Here is a 7,476-nt window from a genome sequence, read left to right as displayed (position 1 = left end):
GAGGTCCAAATGACAAGAAGAAAGCAACTCTGGTAAGATCTGGGCAAAGAACATTCTGGGGTTGCAATAGGGGGACTGAGGTTCCAGGAAGAGGAGGTTAGTGGTCATGGGAGGGGGCCGGTGCGCTCGCTCCTTGAAGTTTCCTGGTGGGGGAGCCCCTCTTCACTACGCTCCCCTCTTCCTCTGAGATACTGAGATAGACACGCAGAGGCAGACAAACAGCCACACATGCACTCTGTGTACATTCCCTCCAGGCTCCTCACCGCCCCCCGCCCCATTCCTGCCCTAAGGAAGCCTCCCTTCACCAGTTCAGAAGTTCTGATGCTGGGATAATGGGGAGATGGAGAGCAGACAAGTGTTGTTCTGGGGACACGCAAACACACAAAATGCAACCACACGTTCCAGAGGAGACTGAAAAGACAGGGAAGGAAGAGGGCTGTTACCCTTCTGTTACCTTAGGGGCCCCTTTCCATTCTGGGGTGACCCCAGTGTGTCTGTGCAGTCCTGAGGGGTCTGTCCTCTGCGGGCCTGTGGGAGAGGGCGGAGGGCCAGGACGCCTGGCCGTAATGGGAGAGGTTGGGAGGTTGGTGGATGCGGGGAGTGAGGACCGCCGTAAACGTGGAGAAAATGGATGGGAGGGGCGCCTGGGGGGCTCAGTCGGTTGAACGTCCAACTTCGGCTCAGGTCATGATCTCACAGTTTGTGGGTTCCAGCCCCGTGTCGGGTTCTGTGCTCACAGCTCACAGCCTGGAGCCTGCTTTGGATTCTGTGTCTCCCTCTCTCTGCCCCTCCCCCATGCACACTCCGTGTCTCTCAAAATAAATAAACATTAAAAAAAAAAAAAAAGTGGATGGGAGAAGGATCGGGCGGAATGATGGGGTAGTGGTGGCGGTGATGGGTAACGTGCCTCACCCTACATTCTCTCCCTCCGTCTCCCACGCACTGTCTACCATAGTCGTGTACCTCGACCTTCTCACCCCTCTGGTTGCCTCCTGCAACTTCCTTGTAGGTGCGATAGGAGGCTCCAGGGGAGAAGGAGGCTCTCAGGGCTGCCAGGGTTGCCATTCCAGGCATGGTGGTGTGGGTAGCAGGTACGAATGTCCCAGGTGATGATAGAGAGGCTCGCCGACCCACGTGGGGAGTCCTGGGGCTGCCATTACCCCCATTCCTTCGCATTCTGTCATGCTGGAGGGATTTAGGAAACAGATATTGTCAGAGGCCCCGGAAAGGTGCAGGTGGGGAAGCTGGCCCCCCTCCCCGGGAATCTCTCTGAGTCAGTAAGTCCTTTCTCCACCAACAACCTTGCTCCTCGTGTTCGTGGTCTCCACGTTTGGGGAGTCGATGACAACGAAGATAGGACAGGGCACCTGCCTCTCTTTGGGCTGGCCCTTCTGTGGCCTCTGGGTCAACATCGTCGTGGTGGAGGGGGATGCCATCGTGACCACAAGCAACAGGTGGACGAGAGGAGCTGCCCCCTTCTCACATGCTGCTCACTGGCTCTCTCCCCTCTCCCGGTCCCACTGAGCCCTCCAGCCCACTTCTACCTGAGATCCTTTCCAGAGCCCTTCAGACGGGCTCTCTGTCCATCCCTGAAAGCTAGTCTCTTTCCCCTCCTTCCTTGCTCACTGAGCTCGCCTCCTCTCTTCAGGGACAGGGATAAGTGCTGGTTCCTGCTCTCTGGGTTGGCCAGTTCACCAGACGGGCACCCCATCCGGTGCAGGAGTAGGGTATCCGCACCTCCGCCTGCCTGGCGAACCCCAGACCTTGCTCCGCAGCACGCCCAGTCCGAACTGCGGACTCGCCACCCAGCGGCCCCAGAGAGCCATGGGCCAGGGGTAGAGGGGTGCAGAGGGGCAGAGCTCGCCCTGCGCCCGCGCCGGGACGGCTGGCACCCTCGGGGGCGTGGCCGGGTTCTCCCTGGGCTCTGCGCTCAGGGATTGGCCCCGTCCCCAGTCCTGGCCCCGCCCCTCCGCGCCGGGCCCCGCCCCTCTCTGCTCCACGCTCCGCCCCTCCGTGCCGGCACCGGCACCTGCGGCGCGAGGAGGGCTTCCTGCCTTGGGTCGGTGACGCGTCCTGCGGCTGGTGCTCCGGCTCCGGGTTCGCTGTGCTCGCCTGTCGCGCGAGACAGGATGGGGGTGGCGCTCCCACACACCCCCCTCCCGCCGAGGAGCCCCTGAGGAGTTGAGGAGCAGGCAGAGGGCACGTGCGGGGCACCTGCTCCCCGGGCCCCCGGGGCCCTCCCCACGCTCGCGCCCCTACCGTCTCTCCGTCTCCCGCGGTGGTTCTGGGCCCTGGCAGAAGCTTGGCATTTCAGCTCTTCCTTCATCACGATTGAGTTCTTGGGCATGAATGTCTGCCCCCACTCTTCAATCTTGTTTTTCTTTTAAGATTTTTAAGTAATCTCTGCATCCAAGGTGGGGCTCGAACCCACAACCCCAAGATCAAGGGTGGCCTGCTCCACTGACTGAGCCAGCCAGGTGCCCCTAACATAAATCTTCTTGGTGGGAATTATGCCACCCTCCCTCCCGAGAACACAGAAGTCACTTTTTTGCTATTTGTAAAATATGGTCTCCCCCCCCCTCTTTTTTAGGTATAATTTTTAAGGTGTATACATATATATATATATATATATATATATATATATATATATATTTCCCATTTTTAAATTTTATTTATTTATTTCAATTTTGATTCCATTATAGTTAACATACAGTGTTATATTAATTTCAGGTGTACAATATACTGATTCAACAATGTTTTATTTTATTATTAATTTTTTTTTAATGCTTATTTTTGAGAGAGAGACAGAGACAGAGACAGAGTGTGAGCAGGGGAGGGGCAGAGAGACAGGGAGACACAGAATCGGGAGCAGGTTCCAGGCTCTAAGCTATCAGCATAGAGCCCGATGTAGGGCTTGAACTCAGGAACCCTGAGATCATGACCTGAGTGGAAGTCAAAGGCTTCACGGACTGAGCCACCCAGGTGCCCCATGAGGGTATATTTTAAAGGCACAATTTACATACAGGAAAATTTACCCTTTTTAGTGTAACGTTCTGAGGTTTTTGGCAAACATATATAGTCACGTGACTACCACCATGATTGAGAAACAAAGGACTTGCATCGCCCCTCCTTCCCCAAATTCCCTGTGCCCCTTTGTGGTGAACCCCTTCCCAATTCCAGCCTCTGGCAACCCCGGATCTGTTTTCTGTCCCCTGGAATGTCGCCTTTTCTATAACATCATATAAATGGGACCATACAGTATGTAGCCTTTCAAGTCCGGCTTCTTCTGCTAAACTTAATGTATTTGAGCTTCATCTATGTACTTCATTACTTTTCGTTGTGGACTAATATTTCAGTGCACGGATACATCAGACTTTGTCCATTCCCTAGTGAAGGGACGTTTGGCTTGTTTCTAGTTTTAAGTGATTATAGATAAAGCCGTTATAAATATTCTTGTACAGGGTTTTGTGTGATAACTATCATTCTACTTGGGTGTACACGTAGGATTGGCCGTGCCGGGTCACACGGTAAGTGTACGTTTTAACTGTTTTAAAAACTGGCAGGGGCGCCTGGCTGGCCCAGTCGGTAGAGAATGCAACTCTTGGGTCTTGGCTTGGGGTCATGAGTTCAAGCCCCACGTTGGGTGCTGAGCCTACTGAAAAAAACAAAACAAAACAAAACAAAACAGAACTGGGGGCGCCGGGGTGGCTCAGTTGGTTAAATGTCTGACTTTGGCTCAGGTCATGATCTCATGTTCGAGCCCCGCATTGGGCTCTGCGCTGCTTATCTTGGAGCCTGCTTCGGATTCTCGCTCTCAAAAATAAACAAGCATTAAAACAAACAAAGAAACAGCTGGCAAACTGGGGGTGCCCAGCGGCACCATGTTACCATTATTTTTTTGACTGCTCGGCTTCCTTTCTTTTGGGGGGCTGTCGCTCCCCAAGTCCGTGTGGCTCTGGTGGGCTGTCGGTCCGGGCATCCGCCTTCCCACCTCCAGAGGTGGACACGTGCCCCAGTCGAGGCCAGATTCTGAGATTCAGAATCCCGATCAGGAACGGGCAAGGGTGGGGGTGAGTGGGGTCACCTGAGGGGAAGCAGTGAGCAGAGGGGCCACGTTCCCTGGCTCCCGTCGAGACTCGCCTGGACGTTCAGCTTCCTCTCTGAGTCTGTGTTCACCCAGTATTGCCCCGAGGCATTCCTTCTTGCCCAGCTCAGCCAGTCTGGGTTCGTGCTCACAACCGGAGAGCTCTCGCTGATACACCAGTAGCTGGTTGGCCAGGACTGCGAGCCTGCCAGGCACCTTTGTGCCTCGAACCTTGTGGTCAATAAGGCAGCCCCTCTGAACAGATGCTGGGGCGGTTGTCTGGGGGGGGGGAGGAGCCCCTTTAGGAGACAGAGAACAAAGTACCTCTTCCTCCTGGTCAATGCAGCCCCCTTGGAGGGGCATCGCTCGTTGAGCAGAATGCAGACTGGACCTCAGTTCTCACCCACCCCTTCCGCTGTGCGCTCTTGTGCAGTGCTCACCCTCCCCAACTTTCTGCAGAGACCCTGCTGTCAGGTCCCCCACTCTTCCCTTCAGCTCTCTTCTCCTCGTCCCCTTCCAGTTTACCTCTTCTGAGTTTTTACTTGGACCACATCGAGGCTGATAACGGCTATGTTTACGTCTGTAGCCATAGTTAAGTCTTCCGTGCTTTGTCTATCTGTTGAGTCTGAAAGTTGAAACTCTAATAGTGTTTACCTTATATATTGTGACTTTATACATAGATTTCCCTGCAGGCCTATAATCACTAGGATTGCATTTCCTTTCTTAAACTATTTTTTAAGTTTATGTATTTATTTTGAGGGAGAGAGAGAGAGAGAGAGAGAGCGCGCGCATGAGTGGTAGAGGGGCAGAGAGACAGAATCCCAAGCAGGCTCCAAGCTATCAGTGCTGAGCCGGATCCAGGGCTCGATCCCACGAACCCCCAGTCCATGACCTGAGCCGAAATCACGAGTCTAATCAAGCCTAACTGACTGAGCCATCCAGGCTCCCCACTCTTAAGCTATTTTTAATTACCTTTTGAAAAACAGCATCTGATACATTCACAGGATTATATGACATATATGTTGGTTATAAATTATTATAATATAATAAATGCCTGTGCACCGAGCACCGGAATGAATAACCTATTACTAATAACCTGTGTGCCCGGTGTAATCCTCTCTGCCCCATTTTCCTGCCTTTCCCGGGAAATAATCACTACTCTGTATTTTGTGTTTATCATTCTACTGATTATCATTTTTGGTTTTTTTTTCCAAATTTTATTTATTTATTTTAAGTAATCTCTGTACCCAACGTGGGGCTCGAACTCACGACCCTGAGATAAGCGTGGCATGCTCCTCTGATTGAGTCAGCCAGGCATCCCTCTGCTGATATTTATTTTTATTTATTTATTTAAAAAAAATTTTTTTAACGTTTATTTTTGAGACAGAGAGAGACAGAGCATGAACAGGGGAGGGTCAGAGAGAGAGAGAGACACAGAATCCGAAACAGGCTCCAGGCTCTGAGCTGTCCCGACTGAGCCACCCAGGCGCCCCTGCTGATATTTATTTATTTTTGAGAAAGAGCACAAGCAGAGGAGGGCCAGAGAGAGATGGAGACAGAGGATCCCAAGCAGGCTCCATGCGGACAGGCCGGGCTCGATCCCGTGAACCATGAGATCGTGACCTGAGCCGAAATCAAGAGTCTGACGCTCAACCGACTGAGCCACCCAGGCGCCCCTGATTTTTAAAACGTACCACGCCATCATAGTAGTGTGTATACTTAACGTTGCATTTAGTTGGGCTTGTTTAGGAACTCTCTAGAACTGGGATCCTATTTATAGCGTAGACTTCTGGGAGTTACGTTTTTCAGGAAACATATTTCCAAGATTCTTCCATGTCGTTTTGTGTGGCCATTAGGATGAGAAGCTCTTAGAAACTCCAGGAGAACTAAACGAGACCCAAGGAAGGAAACAGAATCCTGAAGTCACTAGTTCCGCTCAGCCTCCTGGACCCGGGTGCCTCCCGACCGCGGCCGAGGGTTCTGAGCATGGCGCTTGTCCCCGCCAGGGCCGGACCTCTGTCCTCGCCAGTGGGATTGGTGTCTTAGGCAAGAGACCCCACAGGGCTCCCTGGCCCCACCTGAAGATACAGCAAAAAGCCGGAGACCTCGAAGCGGGCCCTCACCGGACCATGCTGGACGGCCACGAACTTGGACTTCCAGCCTCTGAAAACGCGAGGGACACATTTCTGTGGTTTATAAGCTACCCCGTCTGTGGCATTTTGTTACGGCAGCCGGACAAACTAAGAAACGGAGGAAGAGCCCTCGCGGGATCTGAGTTCCTGATTCTGGCTGGACTTCCCGTCCTGCTGAGCACGTGACCTTGGGATTCGCCATGAACTCCCCTTTCGCTTAGGCCTCTTTGGGTTCCTTCCATCATTTGTAGCCACCCACAGGCGCAAGGATGCCTTCCGAAAACCTGGGTGTTTTTGTTCCTTCTCCGTATCCTAGCGAGAGAGCACGAACGATGAAAATGATAATGTAACTGTAACAACTATCACTTTCTGGGAACTGACTATGCAGCAATGAGTGCTCGTTGTTTATTATCCCATTTGATACTGAAACGGAGCCTGCGAGGAGGATTATTGTTCCCGTGTTACAGGTGAGTAAACTGAGGCACAAAGAAGCTGTTGGATGCGTGCAGGTTCGCTGGCCCACATTCCTCTCTCTGCCTGTTGGACCTTAAAGCCTGTGTTCTTAACCGCGTGGATCACTACTGCCTCCGCAGAGTGAACCAACTCTGATAGGATTCAAACTCACATCCCAAATCTGAAAGGCTTTTTCCTTGCCAGAGCTCCTGGGGTCTGAGGTCTGGAAGCTGCTATGATCAGGCCGCCCCAGGTGATTCAGATTTATTTTCTCCTAGCTGAGAAAAATCTCAGACTGTGGGGCTCCTGACTGGCTCAGTGGGTGGGTGGGGCGTGAGGCTCTTGATCTTGATGTTGTGGGTTCGAGCCCCACGTGGGGTGTAGAGATTATTTTTTAAAAATAAAAATAAAACCGTAAAAAAAAAAAAAAAAAAAGAAAAGAGAAATTTCAGCTTGTGTGACCCTCCTTTACCCCCTCCTTATCCTATGTCCTCCCCTTCTGGTGCTGAGGGGAAATAAGGAAGGGAAGAAGATACAGAGTGGAGGCGGGAGGGAGGTGAGGGGTTGGGGGGAGTAGTGAGAAGGTCGGTCACACCTTTGGAAGACATTTCCAAAGAACTTAGGGAGGCTGCTTTTCTGAGGACCAACTCCCTCTCCTTCTCCCTGCTCCCTCTGTCAGCATTTTGGGGTGGGGTCAGGGCCGAGGATGTGGGAAGAGAAGAGGGGACCCTCAGAAACCGCCGCTCTTGGGGGGTGGGGCCTGTGACCTTGGGCCCCTCCCCCACTTGACTGTCCCGCCCTCGGAAT

Source organism: Panthera pardus, unplaced genomic scaffold (assembly GCF_024362965.1).
Source record: "Panthera pardus isolate Hobbes unplaced genomic scaffold, ASM2436296v1 HiC_scaffold_3, whole genome shotgun sequence".
NCBI classification, from domain to species: domain Eukaryota; kingdom Metazoa; phylum Chordata; class Mammalia; order Carnivora; family Felidae; genus Panthera; species Panthera pardus.
This window is presented reverse-complemented; position numbering follows the sequence as displayed.